The sequence below is a fragment of the Columba livia genome, chromosome 1 (assembly GCF_036013475.1).
Source record: "Columba livia isolate bColLiv1 breed racing homer chromosome 1, bColLiv1.pat.W.v2, whole genome shotgun sequence".
Lineage (NCBI taxonomy): Eukaryota > Metazoa > Chordata > Aves > Columbiformes > Columbidae > Columba > Columba livia.
Genome location: NC_088602.1, coordinates 51,380,831 through 51,407,973, shown reverse-complemented (window position 1 = coordinate 51,407,973; position 27,143 = coordinate 51,380,831). Strand labels below are relative to the sequence as shown.

At 36.6% G+C, this 27,143-nt stretch overlaps 2 long non-coding RNA genes across 3 annotated transcripts in view; one reads left to right on the top strand and one right to left on the bottom strand.

Annotated features, from left to right (window-relative positions):
* LOC110361215 (uncharacterized) overlaps window positions 1–27,143 on the top strand; it is a 122,155-nt gene that overhangs the window by 45,797 nt on the left and 49,215 nt on the right. The gene's annotated exons all lie outside the window — the stretch shown is intronic.
* LOC135579046 (uncharacterized) lies at window positions 13,582–26,944 on the bottom strand. Its single transcript, XR_010471332.1, has 3 exons — window positions 26,484–26,944; window positions 17,905–18,031; window positions 13,582–14,937 (listed from the first exon to the last, which is right to left on the bottom strand). It is a non-coding gene; the product is annotated as an uncharacterized LOC135579046 (long non-coding RNA).

Genomic DNA, 27,143 nt, shown 5'->3' with positions numbered 1-27,143 from the left:
AAGAAAAAGAAAAACAAAACAATCCAAAAACAACAACAAAAACCACAACAAAACCAACCAAACAAAAACCAAAAACCAACCAACTAAAAAATCAAAACCATGACACACCACACAAATCAAACAAACACAAAACAAGCTTCAAGAGTTGCACAGTTATAGCTATATTGCACTTGAAAATATGTGTCTTCGTAATTTTTATAGCTCATGCAGAGGGATTAATAATCAAACCCATTTTCAATTGATAATAAAGATGATTACATATATAACTTCTTAAAATAATACATATTTAATTTGACTTTTTTTTTTTTCGGTATTGTCATGTACATAGTACATGAATGTCATTTTCTGTGTAATCCAGAAAGAAATCTGAGTCTGTAGGCTCTGAAAAGTGAACTCTTACAGGTTAGCAGGAACCAGCTGGGTCAAGATCCTTGAAGAATGTGTAAAACTGTGAACTGGACAAACTATTTGCAACAACGTACTTCCTTCCATGCTGTTAGCATTAATGATATCACAATAGTAATGTGTTCTATTTACTCTTATTGATTTCAACAACTTCTCTGTCCTTGTGTGAGTATCTTTAAAATCAGTGAGACAAATGATGAATATGAGCCTTTAAATGAAAATGGAATGTAATAAAGAAGGGGATATAAAATACTGGATTAATTAATTGACTTCAGAATGCAGAAATAAACGTAATTATCTATTTGTAAAGAAAACTCATGATAAAAAATGAATAATGAACCATTTTTTCATGTCATCATTGGATAGTTAAGTTGTCTCTGTGTATTATTTCACCAAAAGCAATACACGAATCTTCTTGGACTTCATTGCTGTGGAAGATGAATGCAAATAGGAGACTACCCAAAAAGCTTAAACAATAGGAGCACTGGAAACCCAAGTAGGGATTGCAGATGGCCAAAAGATGGATCAGCATTTTTTCAAGCTGCCTACATTAAAACCAAGAAAAATAATTATTCCAGTTCTGTACATAGTGAAATACTGAAATCCAAATACCTTTCCTGTGTGGACTTGCTGCAAGAATACAAGGAGTAGTAATAGAAAAGCTCTATCTGTCAGGAAAGAAAACAGACATGAAAAAATATCCCCAGACAATTGATTTTTTTTTTTTTTGACTGAACTTCTTCGTGCCTTGTGCATATTATGTGTGAGTTTTAAGTCTTAGCCATGTTTAATGGACTAATTTAACTCCATCTTTACATCACCCACCTTGTTTATCTCCACCCATTGTTGGTCCCTTCAAACTTCTTAATTAGTTTCATCTCATCCTAAATAATGTCTCTGTTAAAACTGTGTGCAGTAATATTTTTTCTGCTCATTTTTCCAGAGGCTACTAGAATATACACTTGTGGTCACCATGGGATTTGGGCTTTACATCTGGGCTTTTCCAGAAAGTGTGCGTCTTTATATAACCTAATGTAGAGGCTAAATTGCAGAAAGAAGAGCTTTGAAGTAGTTTTGATACAAATTATAAAAATATTACAGTGTCTCAATATGGGCTCATATCTCCGAAACTGAAACAGCATGGTATGGCTTGTAGAAATAAACTGACTGTGAGCTGTGGTATTCTTGTACATTAGGTACAATTTTATGACAATTCACTGTTACGTGATCAGTGAGTCAAATGTACAACACATTTCCAGAGTTTAGGTTTGAAAAGCAGCCAAAAAAGAGCTTATTCACACTCTTCGACATCTGATGGTGGTGCACACTTCTTTTATTTTGCCTGATTGAAAAAAGCTAACTTGTATATGTCATTATTAGTAAATTAGAAAAATATGCTATCCCTTTTGAAATGTCACATATAAGAAATATTCTTTTCCTGTTCTAGAAGGAGATAATATCTGTGGAAATTTTTGCCATTTTCCTTCTGTTATAGTATTTTCACTGGAAAAATTAGCTAAAAGATTCTATGAGCTAGTATCAATTCTAGCAAATGACTACTGTGTAGCAGAGAAACTACAAACTATGTTGTTTTGGTGCCTTGAAAAGAGAGCAAAAACAAAATGAAAGAACACAGCTGGACAAGCCTGAAGCCTTAGGAAATGTTAAGGGTTGCTACATGACTCTAGTGGTCTTAGAGGCATTGCTAACTATACTATAGCCCCATGCCAGAATTAGAAAGCTGGGCTCGTATTTGCAAATTCTTTAAGAGTGAACAAAATGATAATGGTAAGCTGAAAAAAATATTATCGCTGCTTGTACTTGAAATGAGTGACTAATTAACAAGGCCAAATAATGCAGGTGTTTTAAGAAAGACCTCTTATGGGCTGCTATGTATGCAGTAACACACCTTAAATCATAAAACAATGTAGGTTGGAAGTCATCTTTGGAGATCATCTGGTCTAAGCTCCCAGTCAAAACAGAGTCAGTTTAGAGCAGGTTACTCTGGGCTATGTCCAACTGAATTTTTAGCAGTTAAGCACCGAGATTCCATGAAGACTCTGGACAATTCATTTAAGTGTTTGACCCCGCTTATGGTGAAATAACGTCTCCCCATATCTAATGAAAATTCACAGTGTTCCAACTGCTCTCTCATCTATCACTGTGCAACCATGAGAAAAGCAATAGTACAATTTACATGATAGACTTATTTCAAGACTCCAGACTGTATAATTTCAACACAGGCAACCAAAAACTTTTTTTTTTTTTTTTTTTTTTTTCTGTTCTGATGCTCAAATAATATGCAATACAATGCTTTACCTGTAGATCAGCTGTGCATTTTCAGAAGTTTAAATTCTTCTGTATATTCACACACACAAAATATAATCTGAACTTCACCATTAAGCTTGGCAGGCACAGAGCTTTAAAACAGAAGGGTTCTAATTATGAAAGATTTCAGGGTTGAATATTCAAGAAGACTTGGTTAAGTAGCACTTGTAAAAGCAAGATTAGTAACAGAAATATATGCAGTAAATACCTGTAAAATATATTAAATGTTATTGCGATCTGTAATACTTCATATAAATACATCATATTTTTTGATAGTGCTTCTCTGACCACATTAATAAGTTCTTTATACTCTCACCTATCTTGCATATATTTCTCTCTAGATAGACAGATATATTGAGGTACTACATGCATTTCAAAACATTCTAAAATTGTATTTAGAAAGGAACATTATGACAATAATGCATGGAAGGAGAATTGAAGCAGTAAGTTGCTACTTTTGAATTTTTTACAGAGGACAGTATACAAAACAGTCACAGTGGGGGCATTTACATGTTCCCTGTTTATTTTTATATGTATGTATCTGTAAAAAAAACTTACATATATTTGAATTTGTATAGTGAATGCATGTATAGTGTAGGTAATACAATACAATACCTATTTTACTACTGTAAAAGGAATAGCATTAAAGCTTTTACGGAAAGAGTTGTTAAGGCTTTTTTAAGTAAAACTGAAAGCCAATCCCATGAAGGTATTTGTGGAAAGAATGTTCCATCCTGTGGGTTGTGTCAAGAAGCAGAAGTAATCTCAATTGAATTTTCTATTGCTTTTATTCCTGTTGCCTTGACATCCTGTATCAGGTATTTGTGGTATTATATATGCCCCTATGGTAGATGAAGGGGATTTCTGGCATGATTATTTTCTTTAACTAACAGGAAAAAAAAAAAAAAAAGAAAAAAAGAAAAAAGAGAGAGAGAGAAAAAAAAAGAGCCCATTTTCATTTATTTCCAATAAAAAGCAAACCCAGTAAAGGAGCCACAGCTCTGTTTTTACTTTGTATCTCTAGAACCCTTAAGGACAGCTGTTAAGGAAGGGAGGGGAGAAAGGAAGAAAGAAAGAATGGAAGGAGGAAAGAGGAAAGAGAGAGGGAGGGAGGGAACAAGGAAAAGGAGAGTGAGAAATATAAGTAATCACAACAGAATCTTGCATTACTAATTCACAAATGGGATTAAATCAAATTCAAATGAAAATATTTTTTGTTTTATGAAAAGAAGAGAAAAGGTAATTACCAAGACTACTGATCAGCTTTTTGTACATAAATCCTTCCTCACTATGTAAACAAAAATGACTTTCTGTTTAAGGGACAATAAATATTCCAAAGCATTATAAAAATATGAGAAACTGAAGGTTCAAAGATTAACATATAGCCTCTAAGAATATCAATGATAATAACCAGTTAAATGTTAACGGAATTTATTTTGTGTGTGTGTGCGCTCACTGGCATGAACTAAAGCTTGTTAAAAGACGTCAGGACTATACAGCTATATGCATACCAGCTCTTATAAGTTTCATGAGGACTAGCTATTTACTACTGACTGCAAAAGTGGAAAAATCTGGTACACAAGTACTAGAGAATTTCCGAAGAGTTTTTTTTCAAATATTTCTGTCTTCCCTGGAAATACGAATGCCACTACCACGACTTAGTCATCATATTCCTACGTAAATACCTTTGTTGTGATTTCATTAAGAAAACCTCAGTGAACTTAGCTGAAAGATGAGCAGCATAGTTATGCAACTTCGTTTCTTTCTCTGATCCTGAACTTTTATTAAAAAATAAATTTAAGATCTGTGTGACTTATCTATGGTACCCTATGTCAGTCCAAATATTCAGCATCTTGTTGTGTCTAAAAAAGTAATAGCAATTTTAGTGATTCCCTAATGATGAATCTTCTGAAATCTTCCTTGCAACTCACACTACAGCAATTAGTACTCCTGCGAGTAAAATATTAGACTATTGAGAGAAAATCCCAAATTACTATTGGAAAAAAAAAAAAAAAAGAGTACTTTACCCAAATACTATAATGACTTTTAAAATAATCTTCTGTGGTGTTCTGATGGACAAATAGCATCCCTAGAATTCTCAAGATTAGAGGATAAATATGGTTTTTATACCTTTATAAGGTGTTTTTATTTTGAAGGACTGACAGCAATGCAATTTGGGGTAAGTATTAAGTACCACATCACATATTTTTTTATGTTATGAAGATTTGCTTATTCCCTATGTTGGTAGTTCCTAACTATCATTATTTGTACTCAAGGAGATAAAAACATTAGAATAGACACTAGACCACAGTCATAAAAATTAATGAGTGTCAGCTCTAAAAAGTACCTAGAGTATTTAAAGAAATTTAAATGCACTGTAGGGAATCAATTCAATTGCCTAAATATTAGCATCTAATACAATTCAGTATAACCTAGGATATCTTGATTACCACCTGCCAGTTCAGAAATATTCAGGTCTCCTGCAGATCTTGTATGACATCTGTAATATAATCTAGAGTATGGCAAACTAGATTTTGAAAAGTCCACACTTCCTTAGGCACTTGGAATGGGATTTGATCTCTCAGTTTATGTTAGCTCACTATTCTAAGCCAGACTTCTTCTTCCATATTCTATTTAGTAGACAAAAGCATTTCTAGACAGCCACTGAAAGAGGTGCACCATTAAGAGAGGTGCAATTAATTGCTCTCTAGAGGTGCCAGAATCTCTCTATTGATTGTACAGGTAACCTAAACAACTGGCTTAGAATATATGTATGATTCAACTCACTCCTTATTTTAGGTGTCTGCATATGCATTCAGCATCTTGATACTCATCTAGTCACTGAATTTCCAGTGATCAAGGCTTCATTCTGTTGTGGCTTCTTCTGTGAAGTTTTACATATGACACACAGGACAAACAGGAGACATACATCCTCCTTCTGAAGTGGCAGCGGGAGGCCACACAGGGTGTGGTAGGGCAACTCAAATTGTACTAGACACTCACCTTTAGGTACATGAATCCCATTACATACAATTGACTTTGGCTGGCTAAAGTTAGCTGAGAAGATTTTCAATATTACAGTAATGCATTCAGTGTAGAGATAAAATTTTCTTGTCCAGAATGACTGTCGTACACAAACTATGTAAGTGAAAGGCTGAGTCTCTGATAATAAATTAAATTTGTTCAGGACAGATTTTGGCTTTGAGACCATAGACTGATAAGCACACAAACTACTAAACTGTCTCCAGAACAAGGTGTGTGTATAAAGACTGTCCATTTAGAATGGTCCATAGCTTACAATAAGTTTCATGAAATCATAGAAGTTCTCAAGTTGGAAGGGACCCATAAGGATAATCTAATTCAACCCCCTGCTCTTTTCAGAGTTACCTAACACTCTTAGTCATATGTTCTAGTTTTATCCAGATCCTCCTTGAATTCTGACAGACTTGGTGTTGTGACCACTTTCCTGGAGAGCCCATTTCAGTGACTGACCACCCTCCCAGTGATGAGCCTTTTCCTGATGTGCAGTCTGAACTTCCTCTGGTTCAGCTTCATTCCATTTCCTCATGTCCTGTCATTGGTCACCAGAGAGAGGAGATCATCACCTCCTCGTCCACTGCCCCTTTCTAGGAAGCTGTAGACTGCGATGAGGTCACTCCTCAGTCTTGTCTTCTCCAAGATGAACAAACGAAGTGACCTCAGCCACTTGCCATGTCTTGCCCTCAAGGCCTTTTACCACCTTGGTCACCATCTGGACACACTCTAATAGTTTGTTGTCTTTCTCATATTGAGACACCTAAAACTGCACACAACACTCGAGGTGGAGCAGAGTGAGACAATCATGTCCCTCAACCAGTCAGTGATGCTATGCTCGGTGCACCCCAGGACACAGTCGGCCCTTTTGGCTACCAAGGCACACTGTTTGCTCATAGTCAACTTGCCATTAACCCAGATCTTTCCTCAGGGCTGGTCTCCAGCCTCTCATCCCGCAACTTGCATGTGTAACCAGGGTTACTCCAACTTTGAATCTATGGCCAAGAAATTTAGGGGAAAATTCTAGTTGCCCTTAGTCAAAGTCATCACTGGACCATTTGAACAGGTTAGCAATATTATCTATATTATGGAGTCTTTCACTGGAAGTGTTCCCTTGTAGAATTTAATTTTTTAATATAGATTATGTCTGTTCCTTATCGTTCAACACTCCTTGTGAAAAAGAAACAACAAAAACAAATATGTCTCATTACATATCTATAGCTACCTTTTCTCTCAGACTCCAGGTCTATGCCTTTGTAGATGGACATACTGCCTTGACAGTACCATTAAAACTATCAATTCTTGACAGTGAAAATCATTTAGACATAATTCTCTGATTAATAATTTCTGTTGGGAAGGAATTGGGATGCTGTTTATCCGTTTTATTATTCAGGAACCTGATGTATTTAAATTATTTGTTTAACACCCCACTTTCTGAAAAAAAGATTAATCTAAAAATACTTTACTAATCAGACTTAAATTTTCAAACATATATTTTTGACAAAATTGCTAATGTAGCAACATCAAAAAAGTAAAATCTACTTTTGCAACTCCAGTCAGTCAACTAATTTATATTCCAAATAATCATCTTCCATTACTAAACATGTTATATTAAATTACAATTGATTATTCATGTTCCTGCATGTTGATGTTCATGTTTATGCATTCAGTGTAGTTGCCAAGGTATTGGCCATGGAGGGGACTGCTGGGGGGGCCCTCTGTGAGGAGTTCTGGTGGACCCACTGCAGGGCACAGACTAGCTCCTCAGCCAAGATGGTGATGCCTTGGGGAAAACATAATTATGAAATACCAAAGGAGGAGGGGCAGCGCAGGGAAAGTGAGAAAAAGCAAATGGCTCATCTCTGATAGTATATTTAAGAAACGGTAAAAAATGCTGTGTAGCAGCTGTGTGAGAGAGTAGCAAGAAAAATGTGAAAGAATTTTGCAGACACCAAGGTCTGAGAAGAATGAAAGGGAGGAGGTGCTCCAGGTCCCATAATGAGTATCTACACTGCAGATCCCATGGTGGAGCAGGTATTTCTCTGCAACCTCTGGAGAGGACCACACCAAAGCGGATATCCAGACTGTAGCACATTGAGGACTCCATGCTGGAGTAGATGACTGTTTCCTGAAGGACTGCAGGCCATGGAGGAGAACCACACTAAAACATGGGAAAGGTGTGCAGAGGAAGGAGCAGCACAGAGGAACTGGTATGGGCTGAACACAACCTGCCATTCCCCATCACCTGGCACCAATCAGCCAGGTGGGGAGGAGGTTGAAGAGATGAGAATGAAGGAGGGAAGCTGAGCCTGGATAGGTAGGCAGGCTGAGAGGGAGCATGTTTTAATTGTTTTTTGTCTTTGTTTCTTGCAACCCAAATCTATTTTAGCTGGAAATAAAATACATTAATTTTCCCCAAGTTAACTTTGGTTTGCCCATGACAGTAACTGGTAAGCAATCTCTATGTCTTTATCTCAACCCACAGGCTTTTTCATCCTATTTCTCTCCCTGTGTTGTGGAGAAGGAGAAAGAAAAGAGTGTATGGATGGGAGTTTGGCACCTAGCTGAAGTTAACTCTCCACAATGTATCCTGTGAAAACATTTTTAGAAAAAGTTCCAGTTATTTCCTTTCAGTGTTTCACACTAATGCAGAAAAGAACAAACTTACTGCCTGCCATCAATTCTACTATTTTTTTTTTTTTTTACCTGTCTATTGTAAACAAGCAACTTCCTCGATCAGAGAGATATACTTCTCTGAAAGGAAATTAGATCACTACATACTACATAAAAAAAAATACAAAACATTAAAATATTTAATAAAGCCAAAGATCAATAAAATATGAATGCTAACATTTTGAGGCTCAGCAAAATAAAAGAACTGAGCGTGAAGTAACTCAGCTTTTGGTATACGGATAGACATTTACAGATTCTAGAGGACTCAAATCCTAAAGCACACATAAACCTCATTGCAATTTAAGAATTTCTGAAGAGTCTGGAATTTCTTTCTTAATATCTGTGTTACTCTAGGTAATTCTCAGTTCAGAGAAATGTCACTGTTCAACTCAATATAAGCAAACATATCAAACTATTATCAATTATCAAGTTGTTCTACTAAGACAACTAAGTCCAGTCTTAAAGGCCTCTTTCATTGCATAGTTGGTTATATGATCAATATTATTGTTTTCAATAATGATATTCTTATAAATAAGCATCCACATTTGCATATGTAAAATTTATTCACCTGAATATATTGAAATACGTCTTTAAACATCTACAGGATGATTCAACTCATTCAGCTTTAGATATTCATCAGCTAACCATTCTGGGCTGCTTTTGTACTGAAGGGAGAGAACTGATCACTTTTAGGGAATAATTCACACTATCTACTTTAGACATCTGTTTTATGAGAGGAAAAAAATGTTTATTTTTCTCCATTTCTATCTATTGACTATAAGTGAGTCTATGTTGAACATTCAGATAGAGAAGTCTACTTTATATTTTCCTAAGGTTAGCTGTATTTTGACTGATGAATCTGATCCTAGTAATCATTGTAGGATTGTTTTTTCTATGTAATATATTGATGATACAAACAAACATTGGAAGGTCCAAAAATAGTACAATATTTTCATTAGATATCTTGTTTATTCCTGAATTACATTCATCCCATGAAAAATAGAAGTTTTTTATAGGATTTCAGTCAATCTTGCCAAGCAAAACATAAATTATGAAAACATTCAGTTTCAGATATGTCTAAAATTGAATCATTTTATATAAATAATGTTACTCATATCACATATAATCTAAACTTTTTTTGAGAATACTACCTTTACTGTCCCTAAGAAAAAAAATCATGAATCAATAAAATATACATATTGTGAAAAATAGTATATATATATATATAATGCCATTTAGAGTCGTGTAAATATTCAAAAGGGCACTGACTTCCAAATGTTTTGAGTATACATATATATATATAAAAGAGTTCAGATTGTTTAAGATTTAGAATTTGCCAGGATCCAAGTCACACAACAAATGATGTAGGATTCAGACAAACCAAGTAAAATGGTACCAAGCCAGCAAGTGAGTGAGGGAGGGTGGCACCCCCAAAAAACACCCAGAACCAAACCCCCCCCCCCAAACCCTAACCAACCAACCAAAACAATTCTCCCATCAGAAAGCGGATTTTAATACCCCTAAAACCATTGCAAGACACTTCAGTAAATGGTAGATATACAGGCTAAAGCTTTATCCAAATCAGAAGTATTTTTCTGAGTTTGGAATGCATTATGTTGTGAAATTGAATAGCATGGCATTTGCTACACTTTGAGAGGATTAGTTAATGGAAAGGTACATGCTGAATTTATGGATTAAGGACATTTTCTTTCTTGACACTAAATGCAAACTTAATTCAATCTAATGATGGTCAAAGGAAGCTTTCAGATGTTCTCCTTTCTTTCAGTGAAATGTCTTCATGATGTACATAACTTAAATACCCACAGATATGGATAACTGTACTACATTGCAATAAAAATTACAAGATGTTACATTGTTTACAAGAGCAAATTATAGCAGGAAAAGGAATTCTGTGAGCTGCTGCATAAGGATTTTTACTTGTGCGGATGACCAGCTTAGTGGAACAGTATCTTTGTAAGACAATTCATAATTGCAGAGTCTTACTGTCAAACTCACTGCTTCATGAGAAAGATATGAGAGAAAGAACTGTCAAATTTTAAATTTTAGAAAAATATGTTAAAAAAATGCAAATCAATAAGATCTTCATTGGTAGTATATTAAAATGTGCTTCTTGCACTGTTAGACTTTAGACAAAATATCCAAATTAATTTCCTCTGTCCTGAAAATACCCTCACCATTTTGAGCATGACTTTTTGGCAAGTATGCTAAAGTAATAGTGGAAAGATTGCTGACTGCTTTTTCTATATGGTATATATAGAATCATAGAATCATTTTGGCTGGAAGAGACTCTCAAGTCCAAACATTAACTCAACACTGACACTAAACCATGTCCCTAAGAACTCAATCTACATGTCTCTTAAACAGCTCCAAGGACGGTGACTCAACCACTCCCCTGGGCAGACTCGTCCAATGCTTTACAATCCCTTCTGTGAAGAAATTTTTCCTAATATCCAATGTGAACCTCCCCTGGCACTACTTGAGGCCATTCCCTCTCGTCCTTGCTACTTGGCAGAAATACCAACACCCTCCATGCTACAGCCTCCTTTCGGATAGTGGTAGAGAGCGATCAAGTCTCCTCTCAGCCTCCTTTTCTCCAGGCTAAGTGGCGCCAGATCCCTCAGCTGCTTCTTATAAGACTTGTGCTCAGAACCCTCACCAGCTTCACTGCACTCCTCTGAACTCTCTCCAGCACTTCAGTGTCTTTCTTGTAGTGAGAGGCACAAAACTGAATACATTATTCAAGCACCGTGTACAGGGGGATGATCACTTCCCTAGTCCTGCTGGTTACGTTATTTCTGATACAAGCCAGGATGCTGTTGGCCTTTTTTGCCACCTGGGCACACTGCTGGCTCATATTCAGCTGGCTGTCAATCAGCACTCCCAGGCCCTTTTCCTCTGGGCAGCTTTCCAGACACTCTTCCCCAAGCCTGAACTGTTGCATGGGTTTGTTATGACCCAAGTGCAGGACCAAGCACTTGGCTTTGTTGAACCTCATAACTGACATCAGCCAAACAATCCAATCGGTCCAGATCCCTCTGTAGAGCCTTCTTACCCTCAAAGAGATCAATACTCCCACCCAACCTGGTGTCATCTGCAAACTTACTCAATCCTCTCATCCAGATCATCGATATGGATATTAAACAGAAATGGCCCAATACTGAGCCCTGGTGAACACTGCTTGTGACCAGTCACAAACTGGATTTGACTTAATTCACCACAACTCTTTGATCCCATCCATCCAGACAGTTCTTTATCCAGCAAAGAGTATGCCCATCTAAGCCATGAGCAGGTAGGTAAATAATTCTAAAAAAAACACCAAAACCAAAACAAACAAACCCACCATAAAACCAGTGATGTAAAGAATACATTTCAGATTTAAAATACGCCATTGTTTTCTGAAACAGTTATAATTTAACAAATAAATTGTATTTTAAATTTACTTCAGTGAATGAACCACCGTATTTGTAGTGGAGTACAGAAAAGCAGTCAGTTAGCATATACTGTTTGGTTCAAAAGAAAGGAAAAGCAACTCCTGAAATAGTTTTCTGGAAGATGGTTCAATAGCCTTATGTGTCAAGCCATTTTCTTAATCTAACCTACATTGCTATGTAAATAGAGCAAAAAGTTTTGATCATTGATTCCTGCAATAAATTCCTTTTTCTTGGTGGGCTGACATAGTTTGTCATAATAACTAACTGTCCACACTACAGTAATGACAATTGTCATTAGAGATCTGCAAGTAGTTTGATTTAATGCTGAACTATCTGTTACAGGAGACAGCTATTCCTCCTTCAAAAAAAATTGGTTTTAAGTCTTCCCAATTAAAATGATTTTGTTAAGTCAGTTCCTAAATTCCTCAACTCCCCTCTCTTGGCTTTCAAATCTCCAGATTCACACTGGCTTCCAAGGATGAGACAGAATTATCATCTTGTTTTTACTTCTATGTCCTAGTGTAATTTTAACTTCAACTGCTTTTTTGTGAGCAGAGATAGCAGGGAGAAGCATTGTTTTCCTAGTGGCTCATAGTACTCATTGCACAACTAGACCTGTATATGCTCTCCTGTTCTCAGCTGAAAGTGCATAATTATGTACCTACAGAAGATGAAGGGGAGGTGGTAAACATGATTCATTACAGGAAGTCCTTTAAAATCTGGGTGACTGGGAAATTAGGATACAAGGATTTGCCATTGCACTCTGCAAAAGTAATCTTAGTGTTCTCTTAGGTTAGTTTTTCCTAGCGTTTCCTGCACTATTTTCTTTAACTACCAAGATATTTTTGTCTTTCAAATCCTTCAAGATATACATCCCAGGAAAGTGTGTGTGCATATATATATTTATATATTTTAATCACTAAGCCTCTGTGCTCTTCCAAATGCCCCTAATCAAGCAATTCTAACCAAACAGCCCTTCTTCCAGAGTGCTATCCAATGTCATTCCTTGTAAGCAGATTGTCTTACTACTATTAAAATTCATAAAATAATAAAAGTTTATGCACTTACAGCTACACATTTGATAGAGTCCTTTCTAGCTTTGCTAATGCAATGTATTTAACAAGCACTACATTCATTAAAATGGAAAGAAATGTACACACATTTTCTTTCTGTTTTTCTGATTATTTTGTAACATTACAGGAAATATCCTTCATTCATTCAGCTAGCATCAGCAGGAAATCTAAGCACATTAACGAATCATTAATGGAATTGCAATAACTTGGAACAGGTGCACCATTGAAATCAATAACTGAAATTATTTATGGACCTCTAGATAGGAATGTATGGGTAATTTTGATACTGTCACATTTGTTAGAGTAAATATGTAAAATGTCTGGCAGGAGTTGTCTATGAAAGGTGTTAAAAGGGAGAGAGAGGAACTCAGTGTTCAATATATACCTCCAGAGCTCTTCTTTTCAAAGTGAGGATACATGGTCTTATATTTAAACCAATGGATACATCTACACATTTAAACAAGCTTGGGCATGCATCCCCTAACCATCCACATTAATGGAACAATAATTTACTTCCTGACTTCCTGGCTAACTAACTCTTCACAAAATAACTCTTTTAAGATGAAACTTGATACATTTGTCAGGAGTCCATGGAGTGCACTCAAAAGGGGAGGAAAATGAACCACCTTCATCCTCCTTTGTCCTCTAACACTACTTTGCCTAAGTAGCTCTTTAAATTCTACTTCCTCATGATCATGCCACAAAGCAACATGCACACTGAATTTTGAACTAAAAAAAAAAAAAAAAAAGGATGACTTGTTGTCTTCAACAGAACCTTCACATTTTCTTTTCTATAATTTGAGCTGAAAAATCACCCTTAAACAACACAGCAATGTATTCTGCCATGAGGGTACCACTTGGCACCATGAGGAATCCCAGAATCAAGCCAACCTCTTCTAACAAAAGCTTGCCTTTAAGCAGAGAGTACGCAACCCAGACAGCATTACCTTGCTTTGGAACCACTTCGGCTGGTAGATGCAGCATCGCCATTGCTAGCTACTGGCCAGAGGCTTTGCACCAACTGGACTGAGGCTCGACAGGCTGTGTGTGTCTGAACTCCTCTTGGCTTGCCTGGAGCTTTCTTTTAGCTTGTTTAGCTGTAACAGCAATTTTCTCATGAGCAAGCAGTTCTCATTGGTTTCGCTTAACTTTGTATAATTGTGTGGCATAACCACAATTTTTGTACAGGTAGTAGTAACAAGTTGGTAATTTGAGTGGACAGAAGTGTTCACTGTGAATACAAAATTTTATTTTAGATGAAAATAGGTCTGACATGATAGAAAGGGCCTTGAAAGTGGGGCCCAGAATGCAGGATAGAGGATTACTGGGATGGGACAATAATACAAAGGGCACAGGAGATCCCAGGACTACAAACAATCCATCAAAAAAAAGTAAAACAGACAAAGCACCAAATATACATCACATATAGAACAATATAGCAAATTCAGGACCAGAGGACTCTTAGGGGCAGCGAGAGTGTGAGCATAACACCAGAGGAAATGGTAGATACAAAAAAAAGTGTGTGTCTAATAATTTAAACTTTAGGATTATTAAATTTTCTGAAATGCATTTTTCTTTTATTTTCTTTTTTTTTTTTCCCCTCTACTAATTAAACCTGGACAAATTTATTAATTAGACTGTTAAGATCTCAGTTGAACTCAAACTAAATCCTTCATTTTGTATGCAAGATATATTTCCTTTCACAGCCTTTTAAGTAGACACTCCGTGAACCTCTTAAGCTTAGTTATACGTACATCACCACGGTTGCTTTGAGTATTCAAAAGCAAGAGACTCCATTCATTATCTAAAAAAAAAAAATATATATATATATAAATGAATACAATGGGTATGTGTAAAATCTAAAAAAACTTACAATAAAACCCATCCTATTATTTTACGTTCCTTGAAGAGGCGATGTCCTATTACATAATCCTTCTCAGCATTATGTTATTAGTAACCCATAAGTAGAAGACCTGTAAATAATTTATGAAATATTTTTTCCAGAATAAAACACAGTTTTGCTGAAATAAATGTTTTGCAAAACAAAACAAAGAAAACAACAACAAAAAACAAACCTAAAGATATTTATAATTATTTGATATATGAGCTTTAAAATATTAATTCTAACAACAGTAACTTGTGATTCCAATTGTTTTTTTGAGAAAAAACCCCACTCAAAACATGCTTACTCAGAGTTAGCCTGTCTTATGTATTTTCTTATAAATTCAATTTAATATTTAATATTTCCATTCAGTTCTCCATAGTGAAATTTTCAGATGTCAACTATATAACTATTAAAGCACATGGAGAGGGAATTCAATATTTTCAAATGTATTCACACCATGATTTTGATTTTTTTCCTTCAATTTCAGTTCAAAAAAAGTCAGAACATCCCAGTTGATCAGTTCTGTCAAAGTCGTAAATAACCCTTAATGAAGTTATGAATTATACATTGATTGTAAACAAAGCATGAAAACAAATGTATTGTCATATCTTTATTTCTCTGCCTTTAGGTATGTTATATTTTAACAGAAAATTAAAATGAAATTGCTTTTATTAATTTTTTTAATGTGGTTGCTAAGGTGAGTCAGAAATCCATGAGGATAATATGTCCCTAGATTCAATGAAAATTCCTTAACAGCATGATTCAGTGTAGGAAAGCAGCTTAACTGTTGTGATTCACTCCCCTTTTCTTTCTGTAGTTCAGTAAACTGCAACCTTTTAGTAATTTCATTATGTATTCCTAAAATGTAATAGAAATAGGTTCCAATCTATAGAACAAATTAAAGAAAAAAAAGGCACATATGCACCTCATCACAGTAAACATTATGCATGACTTATCTTTGAAGTTTTAGGGGGTTTGAACATACAAGGAATCTATTTTTGTTTATCACTTGAGAGATGGGAAATGCTGTAACAACTGAATAGCTTATTTTCCTGTTCGGCATCAAATATCCTGACTGTAGAGATACAGATGCAATATTTTTAAACAATGGGAATTTTCAAGCATAACCTCTCTGATTTACTATGAATAATTTTTATTTTCTTTATGCTCAGTAACAGGTGTCTTAATGACTAATACCCTCCACAGACTCCCTGGTTGTAAAATCAAGCTGTTAATATTCAAGATAATCATAGGCTATTTTTTTAACAGACAGAATACATATTTGTGGATCATTTTCAAATGCAAAAGTAGTAACACCTATTTTATCCATGTAATCCAAATAATCTAGCACAAGGCAATAAGAAGGCATTTATTACATATGCTAGCATTTTAAGAACACAACCTGCTGCAAATAAAAAACACAGGAAGAATTGGAGCATAGAGCAAAACTGGTTTCAAAAAAGCATAATGTCATCTTTTTTTTTGTCAGTCATTGGGAGGGTTTAGGTTTGGAAGCACTAGTCCAAGTCTTGGTTATTTACAAGTGAATATTTGGCAATAAACTGTTAAAGAAACCTGGCAATAACAAGTGGATAAATATTGTGGAGTGGTAAACCTTTTGGAAGCCATCTGTTACCTCCTATAGAGTCTGTTAAATGAAATTGAGGCGGTCATGAGCTGACACTAGCAACACTACTACATAAAACACTAACAACATTTCTGAATAACTGAAAAGTCCACCAGAAAACAGTTTACTGAATATTTTGCAAGCTTTTCACCCATGGAAACTCAGGGTTACTCAGGTCTGATGAAGGTTGCATAAGTAGAATGTTAGCAGCTGAGCCTTTCCTCTTTCACCTGTGAAGTTATTTCCAGGGCCACTTCAAATCAGCAAAGGCTCCAGCATGATCTGTTATGGCCATCTGTAAGCTTGGAGGCTATTGCTCTGCACTAATACAAATTATAACTATTTACTACATAAAGATTATGTGGCAGAAATATAATGTGGATTTACCAAGAAATAGAGAAATTAAAATATACACTAAATGGATTCTGTAAGTTATACTGCAAAGGAATATTAGAGCAAATATGCAAGTTGGCAGGTATGGCTCTGCACCTTATAACCCTGAGGAACAGTCTATTATGAATCCTTTCCTACTGATTAGCCAGTTTAAAAATCTGTGAAAAGAGTTAGTCTTTTATGTTCTAGCTGTTTTTTGATTCTAATGAACTTTTATGTACCACCTTATCAGAAAAAAAATTAAGAGATAAATTACATCAATTAGGGTGACATTCATCTATTGTTTATCAATTATTCAATAACCTCTAAAATTAAAAAAGCATAATTTTCACTTGCACAAATTTATGCTTACAACATGTGATATTGAATCAGATATTTCTCTAATCTCACTTCAGTTACACTCTAAAATCAGTTTCATGCTAACACTGAGATGAAGCACCTAGATCTGTAATTCCCCAGGTATCCTGTTGCTCACAAATTTGGAAATAGTTGCTTCTTTTAAGGAATTGAGATAAAAAGCAAAATACTAATCTAAGAACCTGAACAATGGGTAATTTCATACTGGTTTTCTGTAACAATGGTAACAACAAAAGAAAAAATTGCTTTCAGTGAAGCCATGTTGGCTGTCATAAGTCACCTCTCTGTTTTTCATGTGCCTTAGCATAATTTCCAGGAGGATCTGCTCCATGTTCTTGCCAGCCACAGAGGTGAGACTGGCTGGCCTGTTGTTCCCCAAGTTTTCCCTGTTTTCCTTTTTAAAAAATGGGTAATTTTTTTCCCCTTTTCCAGTCACTGGGAGCTTTATCAGTCTGCCATGACTTCTCAAATATGATTGGTAGTGGCTTAGCACCTTCACCTGCCAATTCTCTGAGGACCCTCAGATGCACCTCTTCAGGTCCCATAGACTTGAGCACAACTATGTTGCTTAGATGATCTCAAACCTAGTCTTCTCCTGCTGTGGGCAGTACTTCATTCTCCAAGTCCCTACCTGTGTGTTCTGTGAACTGAGTGACATTGGCTAGAGATGCCGCTTACCGGTGAAGACTGAGGCAAAAAAGTTGTTGAGTACTTCAGCCTTTTCCATGTCAGTGTAGCCAAGTCTCCTGTTTCGCTCACCATGGTGGGTATGGTTTCTTTCATCTTCCTTTGTTGTTCTATGTACCTGTGTGAAATAATTACTGAGTGGGGAAATTATTACAACTAATTATTGAGCACACACTAATTGAGAATAAAGTTATATCCATATCTTCAGCATATAAGGCTGCTCAGCGAGTAAGGAATCTGTTTTGCAATGTTCCCCTCCCCTACCAACATGGCCTGTATTCTTGGATGGTAGTTCATGGGGGGAGCTCAGTGTGCTGGCCCTAAGGCAAGGCTGTCAAACTCATCTTCACAGGGGACCACATCAGCCTCACAGTTGCCTTCAAAGGGCCGAATGTAATTTTAGGACTGTATAAATGTGATTGCTCCTACAGTCCTAAAATTACATTCGGCCCTTTGAAGGCAACTGTGAAGCTGATGTGGCCCCAGTGAAAATGAATTTGACACCCCTGCCCTAAAGACTACAGGGAGGTGAAACAGTGTGGAGATACTACAGTCAGGCTCTGTGTACAAGGCAGGTACAGGAACCAGATGGTACAGCGCACAGAATTGCTGTCAATTAAAGAGATAAATGTTCCCTTCCATCCAAATGCTACTTGCTGAGCTAGCAGGTGTGTCAAAATTTGTCCTGTGGGTGAGCTTTGCTCATTTATATTCACATTATAATACCAAAACTTACCTCCATCCTAAAAAGATACCCGCCTCCATCATGCCTCTGTTCCCTCTCGAGCATGATCCCTTAAGTTTATACATTAAAAATCAAAGCAAGAAAATTTTACATCAGGCAATAACAAAGGCATGTACAACTAGAGTCCCTCAAGCTCCACCTAAATGTAGAAAATGGTACAAAATACCCTATCAATACGAGAAAGTTAGGGAAGACACTATCACTGAGAAGTCCAGGAAACAGCATAGTAGGCTTCTGGATCAGTCAATGGGCTGAGCCTATCTTCTCCCCACAAACAGACACTTTCCGATAAGATTTGTGCACTTGGTTGCGCCAAATGTTTCCCTGGAACACTTAGACTTCAAGCTTGTATTTGGCCAGCAGCTACCAGCTCCTTTTTTTGGTTGCCATGCTGTATGCATTGGCTGGTGGCTGCATCCCCTTTTTACAGGAGCTCACCCCTATTCCCTTGAGGCAAATCACAGGTGTTTCCCTGTTGCTTTTTAATGCCTAAGCAGCCCCTGGCTCCAATGCTTACAACACCAGCCCCTACCCCACTAAATCTCGTTTAAAGCTATGTTTATAAGTCCAGCCATCTTATTGCCCAGGGGAGTCCAGGTAGCTTGTTGCCCAGGTTATAATTTCCTAAATAGATCAGCAGAAATTTTAAATCATTTTAAGCTACTTTTTTCATTAACACATGGACAAAAAAGTCAAACATTAATATCAAGATGAGCCAATATTATTGCTCGGTAAGTGTAGTAATGAGAAGGGAGAAGCTGTGCTATGGAAACTGAGAGGTATTTTCTCAAGTCCTCAAAAGCCTTTGTTAGTATTTACCAAAGTACTGTAACTTCAAATAAAGAGAGTGGATTCCATCAAAATCTTTATTTTCCAGAATAGATACTCTTTACCCTTTAATTCCTACCTACATGTGGACATATGCCATTTGAAATAATTTACTGCCTTCAGTTTTTTCTAAGTATTTCATAGGTATTTTTTAACATATTCCACCTTAGAAACATGAATGTGACTTGCTGTACATCCTACTTCTTTGAACTGGGAGGGCCAGAAAAATGAGAATCTGCATGTTATCTCGATCACACAGAACTGTAAAGAAAAAAAATAAATGAATGGTTTTGTATTGGGTAGGCAAATTGTTCTTATACTGGTTAAAACCAATGATCACAAATTGTCCTGTATCCATACCACTAAATAAAAAGCAAAACAAAAAAAAAAACCACCAAAAACAAACAAACAAACAAACACAAACAAACAAACAAAAAAACCACACACACACAAAACAAAACAAACAAACAAACAAAAAAAAACCAACAAAAAACAACCAGAAAAAGTTGCATGATTTTGAGGCCAAGTGCAGCTGTCTGTCCACAGTACTTAGTGACAGTCCTCTCCAGAGCAGCACTGGCCATATCCATATTCCACATATGGGTTTGAATCTTCTACATCCATATTTATATGACACAATTAAAAAGGAAAACTCTCAGGATGGGATTTTTCAGACCATACTCTAGGTCTATGATACAGAGTTCCAGTCAGCAGTGCTGAGCCCCTCATCTCATTCACTCTGGTCCTCCTGGTACCTGGTTTTGGGGGGACACACCATTCCCACCCCTGTGGTTGAGGGTTAAAGACTCTCACTCATTCCAGTAGCTGATGCTGAGACCCCACTTGCTCCAGTAGCCAATGCCATAGGTCAGGGGAGTGAGCCCACACCCCTGGTCTAACTCTCGTAGCTGACGCCGAATTTGACTCATACACATACAGGTCTCACCAGCAGCTGGCACTGAGTCCTTGCAGCACATACACGTGGGATAGTGTGTAAGATTACACAGAGAGAGTTAAGAAAAAAAATAATAATAAGATATAAGACAGGACAGACTGCAGTGATCAGGCATAGGACTCAGCCAGACAAGTGTACTGACTGACCACCCCTGATTTACACACAAGTGATCACTTTTATACTCCTTCCTACCAACCCTCTCTCTGTTCCTTCCCCTCCACATTCCCTCATCAGCTGGCACAATTCCACCAACCCCCTCCAACATGCAGGCCCCCCAGGTCTGCATCCTTTTCAGCTGCAAAATCCCAGTTTTCCTGCAGTTTCTTGACAGCCCATCAATTGGTGTGACTGACTGGCCTATTTCTGCTTATTGTGTGTTAATGCTAGCTGGCCAGGCTTTATGTCTCTGTGTATCTCTCTCCCTTTCATTAACCTCCCAGCTGAAAAAATAAACATTCTTACATGGTACATGTCCTTACCAACCCATGCCACTGACCAGGTTTGTTCTCTTCACAACTCCGTTGTCATATGTTGGTCAGGTTTGTCTCTGTATGTCCTTGTTTATGGCTTCTTTGACAGGTACCCTTAAAGGAGCAGACACTCTCCTTCCACTTACTTTTGCATTAAACACCTTCATTCAGGGTGCAGTGGGCTTCGTATTGAGCTGGTGTAACTGCTGACTGATCACAAAAAGGATGTTTCACATTCTCTTCTTCCCTCAAGTCCAAGTTTTTGATCCTGTCACCTTTGGCCACACCCTATTCTTGTATCAGTTCAGAGATTGTGAACTATTCCCATTATTCTGCTACAGCTCAATCTCACTAACAACAGTGGGGCAAAGAACAGATTTTTAATGATTATCCTAAACTTTACTGAACCTATAATCCCAGCTTGATATGGCAGACAAGACAAATCACCATTTTGCTTGTACATTTGGTGGAAGACACTATTATTTTGAGAAGTATTAGAAGGCTTTTCTTATTCTGTTTAATTACATTTATAGGTATTAAGTTTTAAAGGAAAAAAAAAAGAAAACTTTTTTTCATTGCTTCTTTTGGGAGGCTAGGCTTGTAGATTTTAAAATATATATTTGTTTCTCCATTTCTGTATCTGAGTATTTTAGTTTCAGATAAAAATAAGCTACATTTATAAACTAGTCAGTGATATTAGAGAATATTTCTTTGCTTACCCAAGAAATTATATGGTAATTTAACCTTTAGTCTACTGTTTACAAATGTACTCACTGAATGAAATTAGCTAACAAATTTTTATTTTCTGATATTTAATATGTCCTGAGTTACTCGTGACTTTTTTTTCTGGTCCAGAGTTCCTGCCTATGAGTTATACCTATATAAACACTCAGAATTATTATACAGTCAAAACATTACAGGAATTTTCTGAAAATGGCTTCAACTCAGGTGTAGGACAACCAACTCCTTCATATTGAAAAGGTCACACATTCAATAGAGAAAACTCAAATAAAATCAGGATTTGTTCACCACTCAAGCTCATGAAAGACATAAAATGTTTTGAGCCCTTAAGCAGGTACCTTCAGCTCCAAGGGAAAATGATCTTAGTGCAAGTCTAGTATAGTAACTTTCATAAAAGCTCTAGATTCTTTCTTCTCCAAGAAAAATAACCTTTAAACCTCTATGTACTGCTTAAAAATCCTGTGCTAAGTACCTTAAGATGGCTTAAAGTTGCAAACTGAATTACAAACCATATTTTGCTTAGTATTTTTTGACTATTAACCTTGTTTGTGTTGTAACTGCAGAAGCCTAATACAGTCAACAGCCAGAGATGAACATAGTACCTAATTCCTCACAGGTCAACATCATCAATTTTTAGTTCAGCTTCAGCCCAGCATTATAAATCTCTGGTCTAGGAGAGCACTGTAACCTTAGGTGTTTATTGAAAAGAATAGTTACACCTCTTAAAATTATTTATGAATGGAAAAATCACTTCAGAATCTCAGCCTATGTTTAATATTTGGGATCCAGATTCCAGCAAGCATGCTTCCTGGATAAATGCCATTCAGGATTTAATTTGCCTTAAAGACTAAAGGCATAGGGCCAAACTATGTACTGAGGGCCAATTCATGCACATCCAGGCCTCCTAAATATTCATTCAATTGCGTTTACTCTCCCACTTCCTGGAATAGTTTAATTTTTTTTTTTTTTTTTTTTTGTAAATGAAATGATGAAAGAGGTGCTGCTGCACAGAAAAGCACAGATGACAGCCAGGATGAACAAAGTGTGGATACAGGGGTAGGAAGAAAACCACATTTAAACAACATCATCCAGGCAATTGCCAAGAAGAACTGAAACAGCTTCAGTCAATGACAAAAAGAACAGAGTTCAGAAAACATTCATAATTTAAATTTATATATATAATCTTCAGTGTGCAATCATTGGACAACCAGTAAGAATCTGTATTAAACAGCACTGAATATCCTCAGCATCTCTTTAAGAAAAAAGAGAAGTCTCCCAAATATCTCACCCTTTCAGGACACCAGACAACATAAGTAAAATAAAAATGGAAGTAATCCAACAGGAATTCCTTTCAAAATGTTACTTTGGTTCAGCCTTTCCTACCTCCTTGTAGATTAAGGGGGAATACTAAATCCAGGCAAACAGTAGCTGTTGAGATAGATGGGTATCTAGGGGCAGGGAAGCAAACAATGCCTATATAAAACATATAGAAAACAAACATTCTCTCTCTGTGTTGTTTGATGTCCCCATCCCAGAAATAGGAGCTGCTATTACACAATGGGAATTTTTAACATATCCAAGCTGGAACAGCTTATTTTCATTAGTAAGCTTCGACTTGTTTGCTTTACATCACATATTGCAGACGAGCTCTATAACTGGGATATTTCTCTAGCATTTGTTTACCTGAGAGTTTAGTTACATGTAAAATACATGGACAGTCATTGACTCTAGTGGCCATATTCACAAACTTACAAAAGCTCAGTCCTTATTAGCCTGTTTTCTCTGCCTCTGCAGATGAGTTCCAAATGCTGCTCTCAAACTGTCCCTCCCTGATAAATTAAACCCATCTCAAGATGTTTCTAGCTTCCAGCTTCCTATAATTTTATTATGTCTCCTTTTGTTGGGATAGGGGAATTAGTCAATTTTTCAAGCTTTCCTAATTAAAAGCATAAAATTTTAAACATTATTGCCATTATTAAAATAACAGGCATAAACATTTATTTATTAGATAATAGCCCTTGGGACCATTACTACAAAGATGACTGGGTGCCTAACTTCTATTTAGGAGACTCAACTCCTGCTGAAATCAGTAACAGTTTAATATGTCTTCCACATTTCAAGCTAAAAATCTCCAGAAAATATTTAGGTGTTTAACTCCTAAACTGTAATTGACTTCTTAGGTCTACTCTGAGGAAACACTTTATTTCCTCCAGAAAAGAACCTGATCACTGTGTAAATGATTGCTGGGCAAACAAAATTCATGATATAAGTAAACTTTAATAAGGCTTAGGGAGGAAAAATGCTATTTTTTAACTCACCAGCATGTGTTCCTAATGGAGGTAACTTCTTTTTATTATTTCTGTGTGAATATGAATCTGTTCATTTAAGAATGAACCTTCGTTTACTACTTTTGGAGAGAAAACAAAGGGCTCCACAGAAATGAGTTGTACACTGCATATGTACATAAATGGGTAGATGGAAAGTGTAGTGAAACACAAGATAGGAGAAAGTAGACTAGTGGAGGTAACTGATAAGAGATCACAATGTCCAGAAGCCTAAGAATCATAAGAAAGGCTGAGATTAAGAAAAATGTGAGATACATAGGACTTATGGAAGACCAGGAGGAGGAAAGAAATATAAGACTGGACTCAGGGTTTTTTTTTTCATACTCATTTTCAGGTTTGCTCTAATCAAATTAGGGTGTTTTCATCTATTTAAAAACATAAAACTGTCTTCTCATTTGACATTGTCCTTGGTAGCATCTGTGTACTTTACTGTTAATTAATGAAGATATTAATAAGCAATATTTCAGCTATACATACTCCAGAACCGATTAATTAGCTTCTTAAATTCTTCATAAATGACATGTAAAAATACTTTCAATTCTGGCATCAGACTGGGGTTTTTTCTTTGTGTAACTATCACAATTATTTCTTATTGGCACAACTGTACAAATGTAATGTACTGAATCACAGATTTTTGCTTTGCTAAATTGCTAACAGTATTCACCCTTTAGGAAATTAAAAATTTCATCTTTATGGTGTCCTATCACATCTATCAACATAATCAGTGATATGCTTCTTAAATGATATGTTGATATTGCAAAAAATGAGAACTACGACCTTTGTGCTAAGTAGTTAGATGAAGAATTCAGTGAGATGCAGAGGATTAGACTTAACGGTACCTCAGATTACACATTTTAATCAAAACTGTGAAGGTAACACATAATGCTAATTATACCACATAAATGAATTCACACAGATACATTGTAGGCTTAAGTGCATTTCTCTTTAGAGGTTTCTAATCTACTACCTAATTATCTAATTAGTAACAAGTATTTCTAATTTTTTAAACTTTAAATGAGAAATCTTGGGAGGCTGAATATTGTTTTTTAGCAGAAAAATATATGGAATGCAATTGCTACTTGATGAACAGCAATGTAGCTATATCAGCTTATACGATGAATTTTCAGGACAATATGTTAAAGCTTATAATTTGCAGTAAAACACAATGAACATATAACCTTTGTGTGAGGTCTAGCTCTTCAGAAAGTGCTGAGGAAGAGGTTCAGGCAACAGCAATATTCTTCTGGGCAAATTTTGATGCCATGCATATGTTAACTGCAAATGTTCATGCCCCTGTTTATTCACATTCATCTAGAACACTAAGGTTTGAGAAGGTAAAGTAAAACAACTTTAATTAATGAATTTTGTACTTCCTAATCCAGTGAATCATGGACTGTGAGTCATTTGTGATAATGATAAGAGAATGACACATTAATCTGGACCTATTTATAAAACCTTTATCCATGTACATAGTATCCCATTCTTTTAAATAAATGGAAGTGCTAATCTTCTGTTCACTGAGAAAGTGTCTTCCATGGCAAAAGAGAAAAACAGGTAAGCAAGCTCATGAAGAAAACAAAATACTGTTGTTTGTGTGATTTTCTCGTATATTTTACTGCAGTAGAAGTGCAGTTGACGATTTACATTAGAAAACAGAACAGTCTAGGAAAAAAACTATGTGTGGGTTGTTTTTTTTTTCCCCTTGGGAACATCAGGATGAAATTCCGCTACTCAACTAAATGAAAGACTGACACAAGTTTATTGTCCACCACACATCACCACACCCCTAGCCTGAGAATGGTATATATTTTAGAAGTATACTAACAGCTTTATCAAACTGTGCTGGAGACAGCTTCTTTTTTTAAAATACAATTGTTGCAAAACTCAGCCCAATCTTATTCTTTTTCGTAGACTCCATTATTTCTGCAGTCTTCCCAAACTTGGTAACTTTATTCTATATATAGAGGGTTCACTGATTTGTTCCCTGTGCCTCAGCTTTCCTATCAGCAATTTCAGTATGACTGCTCATGCATCTGAAGGATCAGATTTCTCTTCAGTGATAAAGTATTGATCTTTCTATCAACATTCACTTAAAATGAGCTTCTGAAAAACTTTCTTGTTCTTTGAAGGTTTTTGTCATCTTCCTTTTGTTGCCCAGGAAAACAAACAGAATTCCCTATTTCCACAAAAAGAGGAATGAAACGCTGGAAAGAGGGCTTTGTTCAAAGGAAGGGTAGTAAAAGTCTAATTTTGGAAGCCACTTTTACCAAAATATTTCTCACAATCTTCATAGGTCATTTTATGTAACTGCTGTTACATCAAAATATTCTCCATATGTACACCATATACACAAAGCGAAGAATCTGCTGTTAGTGTAATTAATATTTTAGCAGCCTAATGGTCTCAATTACCTAATTAATACAGAAAGGTCTTATTACTAATACATTTCAAACTGTTATACAGTAAATAACTCCCCAGTATCTCACCTCTTTCTCTGGTGGTGTGCTTGCCTCTCCAGTGTCCTCGTGGGTCCCAAGGTGAACACTTTCATCTTCCTTAAGCATAATGGGTTGGGTGAGGAGGTTGCCCAAAGACACTACCACTGTGTTGTCCCCACCAGCAAAAGTACAGTGGTCACAGTGGGGCAGGTTGTCAGAAGTTGTGGGGGCTCCCTAGGGGGTCAGGTGGGGTAGGGCTTGTCCCACAGGACTTGTCCCACAGCCCAGACCATGGAGCAGAGCACTCAGAGGGCACTGTGGCTTGCATCAGGCATGTACCAAGCCACCAGGCTGGAGTCTGTCATGCCATAAAGCCAGTCTGACCAGTAGCAGCTCCCAAAAGATGGTTGACAGTCATTTGAACACAGGTGTGGGGAACCAGCTCTGACCATCTCCCACTGGCTCCACCTGGCTCCAACCAGCTCCAGCTGGCTCTAAGTGGCTCCAGATGGCTCTAACCAGCTCCAGCTGGCTCCAGCTGGCTTCTACTGGCTCCAACTGGCTCTTACAGGCTCCAACTGGCCAAGGCCACCCCAGGCCACTGAGAGAGACCTGCCCTGTCCCTGCTGGGGCCACAAAGCCATAGGAATGAGGGCAGGGGACACCAGCTTCACCCACCAACTGTAGGCAGCCACAGCAGCCCCAAAT